This window comes from Schistocerca gregaria, chromosome 2, assembly GCF_023897955.1.
Source record: "Schistocerca gregaria isolate iqSchGreg1 chromosome 2, iqSchGreg1.2, whole genome shotgun sequence".
Classification (NCBI taxonomy): Eukaryota; Metazoa; Arthropoda; class Insecta; order Orthoptera; family Acrididae; genus Schistocerca; species Schistocerca gregaria.
In genome coordinates this window covers 39,071,964-39,085,339 of record NC_064921.1, presented here as the reverse complement: position 1 = coordinate 39,085,339, position 13,376 = coordinate 39,071,964, and positions in this window count along the sequence as shown.

Here is a 13,376-nt window from a genome sequence, read left to right as displayed (position 1 = left end):
CACACGATACAAAACGATACTGAGAGAAAATCACCGATGGGTGAACATGTCTCATAAGTTTTTCTTGCGGGTGTTACCTCTCTTTCTGAGAGGTGTAATTGGCCAGATGTTAAAAAACATGATCGCCACAACTACTGTATGTTACTGACACAGGCAGTCTCGGTGCTACAGGCGCGCACATGTATCAGTGTTAAAAGCTATACTGGCTTCATAAACCGAGGTATGTCATTACCCCCAAATGAATTGGTTTTTCTGGACAAATAGTGAGATGGCGATCATAGGAGTGTGCAATACCAGACCAGCAGTCTGCGTAGACGTAACCCATGATGCAACCTCGTCATAAAAATCGCAAAATTTTGAAAATATTTTGGCTCAGGAACGTGGTATGAAACCGCTATCTGCAACTCCCTCACGCTGCTAGATATTTCTCCAGTATGTGTAATATATTCTGTCTCAATACAATGTCAGAGGTCCAGCGATATATCCACTGAGTTATAGGCGATGACTGATTGAGAAGGATTACAAACAGTAGTCGACGGTGTGCCGACTGAGGTCGTAAGAAATGTACACTAGCTTTCAGATCTCTAGTGGTTCGCTATTATCCACTAGAAATGATGTCTCTGATTTGAAACCAAATCCTTCCATTCAACCACATACCTGCTTAGGATCACAGCCACAAGTGTATCATATTTCTGTCAATCTCATATCTCGAAACGAGTAACCTTTCTTGAACCTATTTGCAACAGTAAAATTCCAACACGGTTTTAGTAAGTCGCAGCTTTGCGCATGTGATCGTTCCAATGTAAGTCGGAAATGAGCAGAAGTAGGAGAAAGCCATATCCAGCACCTTCTGTAGCCCATGTAGAAACAGAATGACTTGAGTTAGTGCAACAGGACAGTGTTTCGACCATTAGGTGGAAATGTGCAGGGTAAGAATATCTGTGCATACAAGCTGAGACCTCACGGAAACTCCTACAAAAGCACACATTAAGTATTTCTGGGACACTATGCAATTTCCTGGAGTTCGACTCGGTTATTATTTTAGATAGCCATGTGGCTTCAGTATAACATTAAGAACGTTGCTAGATGTGCTTGCGATGGTACGTAGCTACATGTGGCGATGCGTCAGTCACATGTCACACATAGTCCGTTAGAATCGCTAGGGAGATAGCAGCATGTGCTGTTCTGGAACGAATTTCTGCAGCGTCGCTTTGCAATTACCTCTTCACGGGACTGCAGGTAGAAGGAGAGTTCACACCAGCAACGGCGAACACATGTGCGTGCGGCCCACCTCGGACCGTCTGCACTCTGTAAATACGTCTTCGCTCCCATCCACGGCGCCTAGGTGATCACCTATTTCGAGAGGAATTTCTCAGGTCTCAAGAATGAAGGCGACGCCACCACATCATACTCGAGGAACCCGAACAGGCACCTGTGTATGGCTCGGCAGTTGACAGCTGCGTCACTTGGCGGGGGCTGCCACTAGCTTCCTGTGCGGTCCAGCGGCTAGGGGGTGGCGGGCGGTGCCTGTGTACTTTGTTTGTGTGCCTGTCGCATTATTTTGCGCGCAGGTATGTAGGCTGTGCTGTGCGCTATTTGGACAGTTTAAGAGTTGATTTTGTGTCTGCGCATCTGTGTACTGCATTATTTAGGAGGAGCTGGCATGTCTGTACTTAAATTATTTCTGTAATTTAGGAGTTGTTTGCGTGTTTGCAGAGAGTTATTTAGGAGTAGTTTACAGTCAGTGGGCTTTGTGGCGTAACCCTAAGAATGTCAGAGCGTGTGTTTTGTGTCAGTGTGATAAATATAATATCTCAAATCGCTCCCTAAATAAATTCTTCCAAAATAAATGAAGTAAATTCCTTCCTCTCACCAACAGCTCAGTGCAGGCTGTGTCATTTCTCCCACCAGACAGTCATCTTGTGTTATGTCACGGAACAGACGACAGTACCGTATGGCGACAGTACTGTGTACTAGGTCCAGACCTCGTGGTGGACACACTGTTTCCCGCCATCTTGGATAATGGTACTTGTATCATCAGCCGACATCATGGCTACCAATTTGGATTATGTCACAGAAGGGATGAGAGCGCCCTCTGGTGGTGGTACTGTGTACCAGGTCAGTTGGGCTCTGGACCTCGTGGCGAACACACTAGATGGCGGTAGCGCCTCAACTTGTTTAAATAAAGACTAGTGCATGACTTCGACAGTTGATGATTAGCAAGCATGTTTGCAGAGTCTTTTAGATGGATTATTATTGTGACGATTTACGAGTTGTTTCTCTCTCTGGACTTAAATGTATTGCATTATTTGCTAGTGGTTTGCAGGTCTGTAGTCTGTGTGGCATGTCAGAGCTCGTGTTCTGTATCACTGTGATAAATATACTATCTTTCAAAATCCATCCCTAAATAAATTGTTCCAAAATAAATAAAGCACACTCCCTCCTCTCTCCAGCAGTCCAGCACAGGCTGAGTCATTTTCCCACCAATCCCTAGGAAGAGGTGGCGGTCGGGTGACTTAGGTTACTGGACGTAGTCCAAATGCTCTTTCTTTCCCCCCATTTTCTTAGGTTAGTAGAGATAGCCCAAGTGGCTTTTCTTTACCAACAAAATTCCGACTGAACTAGAATGACATACTTCGAATTAGACAGGTTGAAGGGAGAAAGAAATAATGGGAACTGGAAACAGGTAACAAGTCGTAGTCAGAAGGAGAAAACGCTAGAAATCACTTTTCAGATTCCACTGAGCAATCAGTTTGATTTGTTACCTGAATTAGAAGAGCCTCAAATAGTTTTTGTGCAAAGTAGGATGCAGCAGTCTCGTAGTACAATTGTAATGATGGGACGGGAGTAAAGTCAAGCAGAAAGAAAAGAGTCGTGCTGTTAGGTAGCAGTCATAGGAGAGGTTTAGGCCAGTTGCTACAGCATAGGCTAGGAGTCGAGTACCAGCCCACAAGCATTGTGAAAACTAGCGTTAAGCTTAGCCAGGTTACAGAAAACCTAGGGGCCTAGGAGGAAGTGGGAACAGACTGTCTAGCAATTCGGACTATAGTATTAGGTGTGACCTGGATGTAATAGGAGCAGCAACAGCTCACACTCATGTGGGGTTTGTGGCTGTTTTGCAGTGCCATGAACAGCCCTGGGTTAAATGACTGTCAACTTTTTTAGCAGAGAGCTGGGATGGTTACTGTTGGCAGAAACTAAATATCATATCTGTGCTGTGCCTGTTGATGCAATTGGGAGGTGAGATTACACTAGTCATAGATTGCACCTGAATAGGGGGGGGGGGGGGGGGGGGAAGGATAGATTAGTTGATCTTTATCCAGAAAATGTAAGGGGGTCCACATGCACACAAGGCAAAATACCTGTGATTGCTGGAGTCAGAGGGACGCACTTTTTGGGTTAGAGTCAGGTTACAGAGTATTGAAAGAGATTAAAACAGGACAGTGCCATAATGTCTGTAACAGTATCCAAAGAAATAAAATTTATATGTTTCATCAGAACATTAGAGGATTGAAAAATAAGATAGATGAGCTTCTTATATGCCTAGAAAATGGGGTAAATTCTGAAGGTATAGATGTTGTGTCTCTCTGAACACCATGTAAACGCAGGGATGGACAAGTAAAATTTAAGGGATTATATATTAGCTTCTTATTCGTCTTGTTTCAGCCTAGTGTCTGTTGTAAATGTTCCAACTTGTGTGCAGCAGGATAGTAGGTCACTTATCAGTAACGTTTTCATAGGCCTTGCTCAGGCAGAAACAATTAATATGTACCCAGTTGTTAATGGGCTATCTGGTCATGATGCACAGTTAATGGAAATAACACATACAGCACCTTACAGGCTTCAGGCAGGTTCTTTGTAGGCAGGGAGGCTTATTGGTGCGAACAGGGTACAGAGTTTTAAGAGCAGCCTAGTAGAATGGGATGAAGTATATACAGATAATGATGCTGATGCCAAATTCAATTTATCCCACCATAAATGTGTCTTAATATTTGAGAGTTGCTTTCCTGAAACTTTATCCAAAAAAGCCATTACAAAGTCAAGTAAGCCATGGATTACTAAGGAAATTAAGATATCATGTAAGAAGAAGAGGGAAATATATGTACAGGCCAGAATAAGTCAGTATCCGATGTTTCTTGCTTACTACAAAAGATACTGTAACATTTTAAGGAAAGTCATAAAGAAGTCGAGAAGCTTATGTGTTCTGACAGAAATTAATACTGCAGATACTAAGATTAAAACTGTATGGAATACTGTCAGACGGGAGACGGGGCAGCATGGCAGTGCACACCATACCATAGCAATAAAGTGAAACGATGACATTGTGAGTAATAATTCACAAGTTGCAAGTATTTTTAACAATCACTTTCTGAATGTAGCAGCAAAAAGAGGATTAAAGGGGGTTCAGTTGAAGAAAAAAAACATGTTAAAAATGTCATTCCCCAGGACGTCAGGCCTTTAGAAACAGCACCAACATCCCCGACTGAAATTAAGGGAATTATAAATATACTGAAAAACAAGAGCTCATGTGGTGTTGATGGAGTCTCTAACAGAATTTTGAAGTGTTGTTCTAATTTAATAGGTGGAGTCCTTAGTGATATATGTAATGCTTCGCTGGCACAGGCACATTGAAATACACAATTGTCAAACCTCTTAGTAAGAAAGGGGACAAGAGTGATTTAAATAATTATAGACCAATCTCATTGCTGACTTAATTTTCTAAAATATTCGAAAAAGTTATGTATTCAAGAGTGGTCTCACACTTAAGTGAAAATAATTTACTCAGCATCTCACAGTTCGGATTCCAGAAGGGTTACTTGACGAAGTATGCTATCTACACATTTACCCATCAAATAGTACAAGCCCTAAATAACAAATTATCGCCAGCTGGTATTTTTTGTGAGCTTTCCAAGGCATTTGACTGTGTGGATCATGTCAGACTCTTAGAAAAACTCAGGTTTTATGGAACTTAAGGCTATACACACAGCTGGTTTGAATCATACTTAACGAATAGAAAGCAAAACGTTCTGCTGAATAACTCAAATGATGTTGGTAGAGTGGTAAATTCTAATGAATGGGGAGTTATCACAAAGGGAGCCCCACAGGTTCAATTTGTGGTCCTCTGTTGTTCCTTATTCATGTGAATGAACTCTCACTTAACGTTCAGCAAGCAGAATTAGTACTTTTTGCAGATGACGAGTGTTATAATAAATCCCATTCCAGAAAAAGCAGCTGAAGACATTGTTAAGGATGTCTTCCAAAGAATTATTAACTGGTTCTCAGAAAATGGACTCTCCCTTAATTAAAAAAACTCACTATATCCAGTTCTGTACAGCGAATAAAGTCATACTGACAATTGATGTAGCACATGAACAGGGCTCAGTTAACAGGGTAGATTTCTCGAAATTTTGGGGTGTTCACATTGATGACAACTTGAACTGGAAGAAGCATATTACTGAGCTTCTCAAACAATTAAGTTCAGCTTCTTTTGCTCTTCGTATAATCGCTAGCCTTGATAATAAACAGATCAGCCTCCTAATGTAATTTGCATATTTCCACTCAATAATGTCTTATGGAATAGTTTTCTGGGTAACTCACCACTTAGACATTGCACAAAAGGGAGTAGTGATAATAATTAGTGGTGTTCACCCAGGGACATCATGTAGGCACCTATTCAAGGAGTTAGGTATTTTAACTGCACCATCAGAGTACATATATTCGCTAATAAAATTCGTTATAAATAATCCATCTCAATTCGTGAAGAACAGTGATGTTCATATGTACAACACTAGAGGGAAAAAAAGACCTTTGCTATCTGTTATTCAAGCTGTCACCTGCTCAAAAAGGAGTACATTATTCAGCAACAAAAATCTTTGATCATTTACCTAACAACATAAAGTGTCTGGCAAGTAGCAGATCAAGTTTTAAATCTAGCTTAAAATAATTTATTTCGGACAACTCCTTCTATTCCATGGACGAGTTTCTGTCTGACAACTGGATAAAAAAAAATAAAGAAAATAAAAAAATTGTACCTCTAAATGTAGTTGCATGTGTAGCACTAAAAATTTCAATAATATTAATTTTAGCACTATTCATGTATATATATATATATATATATATATATATATATATATATATATATATATATCTTGTAATCTGGTTTGTTCCATATCATATCGATAAAATAATCGTGGAAATGATCTACAGAACATAACTAAAATAAAATAAACGAAACTTACGTTACTGGAGGTAGCCCAAGTGCCCTTTCTTTCCCATGAATCGCTAGGAAGAGATAGCGGTCGGGTGACTTAGGTTAGTGGAGGTGACCTTTCTCTCCCGCCATTTTCTTAGGTTAGTAGAGATACGCCAGTTGATCTATCTTCCCGCCAAAATTGAAATTTCCCATCAATCCCTAGGACGAGGTGGTGGTCGGATGACTTAGGTTAGTGGAGGTAGCCCAAGTGACCTATCTACGAGCCATTTCCATAGGTTAGTAGAGATGAACTGTACCCGTGGTCTAGAGGTAGCGTCTTTGATTCCTAATCAAAACGTCTTCGGTCCCGGGTTCAAGCGGATAGAGGTTCAGGGCACTCTCTTGTCCTAGGGGTGGGAAATTGCCCCTAAAGGCGGAAGAATCAGCAATGATCAACGACATGAGGATGCAGAAGACAATGGAAACCACTGTATTAAAGACACGTAACGTGTACCCACAGGACATGTAGCCTGTAGTTGAAGAAGTGTCATGATGATCTCTCCATTGGCAAAAGATTACGGAATAGTCCCCCATTCGCATCTCCGGGTGGGGACTGACAAGGGGGAGGTTACCATGAGAAAAAGATTGAATAATCAACGAAAGGATAATGTTCTACGAGTCGGGGCGTGGAATGTCAGAAGCTTGAACCTGGTAGGGAAACTAAGAAAATCTGAAAAGGGAAAAGCAAAGGCTCAATCTAGATATAGTAGGGGTCAGTGAAGTTAAGTGGAAGGAAGACAAGGATTTCTGGTCAGATGAGTATCGTGTAATATCAACAGCAGCAGAAAATGGTATAACAGGTGTAGGATTCGTTATGAATAGGAAGGTAGGGCAGAGGGTGTGTTACTGTGAACAGTTCAGTGACCGGGTTGTTCTAATCAGAATCGACAGCAGACCAACACCGACAACGATAGTTCAGGTATACATGCCGACTTCGCAAGCTGAAGATGAAGAGATAGAGAAAGTGTATGAGGATATTGAAAGGGTAATGCAGTGTGTAAAAGGGGACGAAAATCTGATAGTCATGGGCGACTGGAATGCAGTTGTAGGGGAAGGAGTAGAAGAAAAGGTTACAGGAGAATATGGGCTTGGGACAAGGAATGAAAGAGGAGAAAGTCTAATTAAGTTCTGTAACACGTTTCAGCTAGTAATAGCGAATACCCTGTTCAAGAATCACAAGAGGAGGAGGTATACTTGGAAAAGGCCGGGAGATACGGGAAGATTTCAATTAGATTATATCATGGTCAGACAGAGATTCCGAAATCAGATACTGGATTGTAAGGCGTACCCAGGAGCAGATATAGACTCAGATCACAATATAGTAGTGATGAAGAGTAGGCTGTAGTTCAAGACATTAGTCAGGAAGAATCAATACGCAAAGAAGTGGGATACGGAAGTTCTAAGGAATGACGAGATACGTTTGAAGTTCTCTAACGCTATAGATACAGCAATAAGGAATAGCGCAGTAGGCAGCACAGTTGAAGAGGAATGGACATCTTTAAAAAGGGCCATCACAGAAATTGGGAAGGGAAACATAGGTACAAAGAAGGTAGCTGCGAACAAACCTTGGGTAACAGAAGAAATACTTCAGTTGATTGATGAAAGGAGGAAGTACAAACATGTTCCGGGAAAATCAGGAATACAGAAATACAAGTCGCTGAGGAATGAAATAAATAGGAAGTGCAGGGAAGCTAAGACGAAATGGCTGCAGGAAAAATGTGAAGACATCGAAAAAGATATGCTTGTCGGAAGGACAGCCTCAGCATACAGGAAAATCAAAACAACCTTTGGTGACATTAAAAGCAACGGTGGTAACATTAAGAGTGCAACGGGAATTCCACTGTTAAATGCAGAGAAGAGAGCAGATAGGTGGAAAGAATACATTAAAAGCCTCTATGAGGGTGAAGATTTGTTTGATGTGATAGAAGAAGAAACAGGAGTCGATTTAGAAGAGATAGGGGATCCAGTATTAGAATCGGAATTTAAAAGAGCTTTGGAGGACTTGCGGTCAAATAAGGCAGAAGGAATGGATAACATTCCATCAGAACTTCTAAAATCATTAGGAGAAGTAGCAACAAAACGACTATTCACGTTGGTGTGTAGAATATATGAGTCTGGCGACATACCATCTGACTTTCGGAAAAGATTCATCCACACAATTCCGAAGACGGCAACAGCTAACAAGTGCGAGAATTATCGCACAATCAGCTTAACAGCTCATGCATCGAAGCTGCTTACAAGAATAATATACAGAAGAATGGAAAAGAAAATTGATAATGCGCTAGGTGACGATCAGTTTGGCTTTAGGAAAAGTAAAGGCACGAGAGAGGCAATTCTGACGTTACGGCTAATAATGGAAGCAAGGCTAAAGAAAAATCAAGACACATTCATAGGATTTGTCGACCTGCAAAAAGCGTTCGACAATATAAAATGGTGCAAGCTGTTCGAGATTCTGAAAAAAGTAGGGGTAAGCTATAGGGAGAGACGGATCATATACAATATGTACAACAACCAAGAGGAAATAATAAGAGTGGGCGATTATTAACGAAGTGCTCGTATTAAGAAGGGAGTAAGACAAGGCTGTAGCCTTTCGCCCCTACTCTTCAATCTGTACATCGAGGAAGCAATGATGGAAATAAAAGAAAGGTTCAGGAGTGGAATTAAAATACAAGGTGAAAGGATATCAATGATACGATTCGCTGATGACATTGCTATCCTGAGTGAAAGTGGAGAAGAATTAAATGATCTGCTGAACGGAATGAACAGTCTAATGAGTACACAGTATGGTTTGAGAGTAAATCGGAGAAAGACGAGGGTAATGAGAAGTAGTAGAAATGAGAACAGCGAGAAACTTAACATCAGGATTGATGGTCACGAAGTCAATGAAATTAAGGAATTCTGCTACCTAGGCAGTAAAATAACCAATGTCGGACGGAGCAAGGAGGACATCAAAAGCAGACTCGCTATGGCAAGAAAGGCATTTCTGGCCAAGAGAAGTCTACTAATATCAAATACCGGCCTTAATTTGAGGAAGAAATTTCTGAGGATGTACGTCTGGAGTACAGCATTGTATGGTAGTGAAACATGGACTGTGGGAAAACCGGAACAGAATCGAAGCATTTGAGATGTGGTGCTATAGACGAGTGTTGAAAATTAGGTGGACTGATAAGGTAAGGAATGAGGAGGTTCTACGCAGGCTCGGAGAGGAAAGGAATATGTGGAAAACACTGATAAGGAGAAGGGAGAGGATGATAGGACATCTGTTAAGACATGAGGGAATGACTTCCATGGTATCAGACGAAGCCGTGGAGGGCAAAAACTGTAGAAGAATACCGAGATGGGAATACCTCAAGCAAATAATTGAGGACGTAGGTTGCAAGTACTACTCTGAGATGAAGAGGTTAGCACAGGAAAGGAATTCGTGGCGGGCCGCATCAAACCAGTCAGTAGACTGATGACCAAAAAAAAAAAAAAGAGATGACTGTGGTGTGATGCATTATCGTATTGGAATATTAACTTCCCACCATTTTTCTATTGGATGGGTGGGGAGGGGAGAGGGATTAGGTTAGTGGAGGTAGCCCAATTGACCTTCATCCCACCAGAATTCAAACTTCCCTCCAAAATCTTGGATGACGTCACGGCCGCCATATTGGTTGTCCCAATACTCAGGATGTTGGAATACTAGGTCCCGATTGTCTGTGGATCGACTGAAACCGCTATAGCTGTTCACGAGCCGTCGAGGGGCTGCACAAATGCACCATGTCTGGCCAGTGTCGAGAGGGCAGCCTGCAGATCGCCCGCAATAGTCCCTCAGTATAGAAGGACTGTCTGCGCACCAGTGTTCCCGTCCGTGATGCCCACCAGGCAGCAGCAGCAGACAACGGCTACAGTTTGCGTGTGGTCGGCTGCGCCTCAACATCGAAGTCAGTCGGCGGCTAGCAGAGAGACAGTCGTCGATGACCTTGTCGTTGTTTCACTGAAACTCAGAAGACCAGCAATGTCTCCGGTAATGTGAACACAGACAAAACGGCGGCACGAGTAGGCGTGCCTTCGACCCACGAAAACTTCGTTACTTAAAGGACCGTGCGTGCGCCGCAGTGTCTCTGTGTGCACGACCGAATTTGCCTTCGTTTAGTGGTGTCGTTACGCTCCTCGCCTAGCTGTGGTAATTCAGTAATTCTTCTGGGTCACTGAGCTCCGGTCTTTCAGCAACGTCTCGCTGTTGCCGTGGCCCCTGGCGCTGAAGTTACAGAGTGTTGCTTAATACTACCCTGGTGTAGCAGTGTGGCATTTGTGCTTCTGCTTCCATTACTTGGAAGTTGTATGGCCAAGTTCCCCTGGCGCCCTGTCTTCCTCTGCACCAACGGTACACCTTGTTGACATTCCAGCTGGCACGTCCCTCCCGAACTAGCCTCTTCAGCTCTGAGCTTGCTAGGTGGTAGTTTAAAACAAATTGAGTATGTGCAACGAAATTATACTGAGTTTTAACATCTCCATTCTTCCAAAAAATTCGACCCGTATTTTGCTTCTGATTACCAACAATCTCGTGCATTTACACTGTGTCTATTACACCCACATCATACCCACATAAATCACCAAGTACTTAGCTGCTTTTTCTGATATGTACAATTTTGCATTAATCTGTGCCTTTTTAAAGGAAGTTGCCAGTGTTTGAACAACTGCGAAATGAACAAAAAGTTACAGGAATACTACACGGCACACCCTCGGGTAGAGTATACGCAACAGGGGTCTCTGAGACACTTCTTTGAGCCATTTGCTTACTTACATATATTGCTGTTCTAAATTTTAGTGACCTACTTAATGTGCAAATTCAATCAGCGCTTGTTGTCAACGAGTTTATATACCTGTAAAAGGTGCACACGTAGTTTCAATATTGCTGTCAGTGCGTATGCACGGCGTTCATCCTCCTCGATATTGTGAAACAATTCTCTTCTATTGCAAGCTTCTGAAGTTGGAATTATGAATTCGGAATTAAGCATATTCAGTGCGGTTCATAACTGAGTAGAACAACTTGTTTCCAGCCCATAGTGAAGACTGTTGTGTAAAACAAAAATACCTAGCAGTAGATATCACGCACGTACCGACGTAATTTCACGATAACCCATTTGTATCAGGCTATATTTAGAGATAATAAAATTATCTCGTATATTCTCGTAGATTACAGCTAAAAAGATGACTTTGATAAACGAAGCTCATCCTCGTATACAGGGATAGTTAAGCAGGGAAACACTTCACAGAATATGTCGAAGTTAACTGCGCGTTCTGCGCGGAGAAGAGCTGCAGAAAGAGTTTCCACTGTAGAGGGGTCGGTCAGGCAGCAGGTCTGCACATTGTGAGTACGGAAGTCGGACGCAATAGCCACATGTACATACCAGCTGGCCACTGCCGCTGGCCGCCAGGCGCCTCCCCAGAGGGCGCGGTGAGCTGCAGCGCTAGCTCGTCTCGCCACTCAGAACCTACGAGTCAGCTTCGTATCTGAGCTCTGTCCGACAACTGAGTGCACAACAATCTCCATGTTTGCAACCACAGCTGAATGTTGAAAGAAATCTTTATGTCTAGCAATCGTGCGACGGAAAGGCTTTAGTAGTAGGGCCACGCCGTTTGTTGCGCATTTGTTAGTGGAGATTGCCTACATCAGGGCCATGTTTGCACTCAAGTGCAAACCTGTTGTTCTCCTTTTATTGACAGGTACTTAACCTATTGTTCTGCGAAAAGGATCCTTCCTTTTTATTGACAGGCACTTAACCTAATGTTACCCCGGCCCCTCTACCCCCCCCCCCCCCCACCAACTCCCTCCCCTTTCACTGCTACAGTTATTGGAATAGGCCTCTCTCATTATCGTCAATTTCATTGCCTACTTAATTAAATTCATTGATTAATTAACCTTCCCCTCTGGTAAAGCCCCTCGCCTCCCACCATCCCTCCAGAAAATTGGCGGGAAAAAGGCTCAGTTTATCTGTCATTTGGAGGGAAATCGATTGCTGTCTATGAAATATTGTTTAAACAATTTAGACAATGTTTGGGATATTGTTTATTTCAACAATTTAGAGGATTCAAGGCAGTGTATGGAATATATGGAAATTGGTGGAGAGAAGGATCTCATACAAGGAAATTCAAAGGTATGTTGTTTATTTATAAAAAAAATCAGTTTGTGGGGGTTCGATTTCTCTTGCTCATAATTCTCTGCTGCTTTGGAAACGTATAGGTCTTCTAAGAAGCAGTTACATGGGGCATACATGTTGCATAACCTGATGTTGGGCACTGTACTCTGTTTTAACCTAATGTTTGGGCGTTTGTGGGCAGTTAACCTATTGTTCTGTTAAGTGGTTTCCCATGTCACCCCCATTTCCTTAAACAATTGTATCGACATTGAAACCAAATTAAGTACTCAGTTATGTCCTCCCACCATTTTTTGCTACACTTTTCGAATTTCACATGCTTTTGAACGGCATTTCTGGCGAATTCTTCTTTATCACCCCCCTTAAACTATTGTACTGCATATTACATAAAAAATATGCAAATTAGCGTAGTATTCTGCACTTAACCTGCTGTTCCACTCCATGTCACCCACTCATTCACATCCTTCCATTAACTATTGTATCGCTAACACCACATTGATATAAAAAATGTATACAAATTAATTAAATTAATATTATTCACATGTATGGGCAACATTTTTTAATTCATGGCATCCTGTTGGTTGGTGTAATCGATGGGATATATTTTAAACAAAAGATCACTGATAAAAAACACATCCCGCCACTCGATGCCTGACGCCAATGGCACCAACTCCGCACACGTCCCCAGGAGTTGGGGTGCACCAGAGGCTCCCGCGAAGTGACAGCACAGTCGTCAGCTGCCAAGCAACGCATTGGTGCCAGTCGCGGGTCCTGCAAGGATGAGGCGGCGGCATCTCTTTCATACTTGACACCTGAGAATTTCCCATCGAAATACTTGTTCATCTAGACACCGTTGCTGGTGTCATGACGCATAGCTGCGGATAGGTCCAGCACCGAGAGAGATGTTCCAATGCTTCCTCGATATGGCTCTGAGCACTATGGGACTTAACATCTATGGTCATCAGTCCCCTAGAACTTAGAAC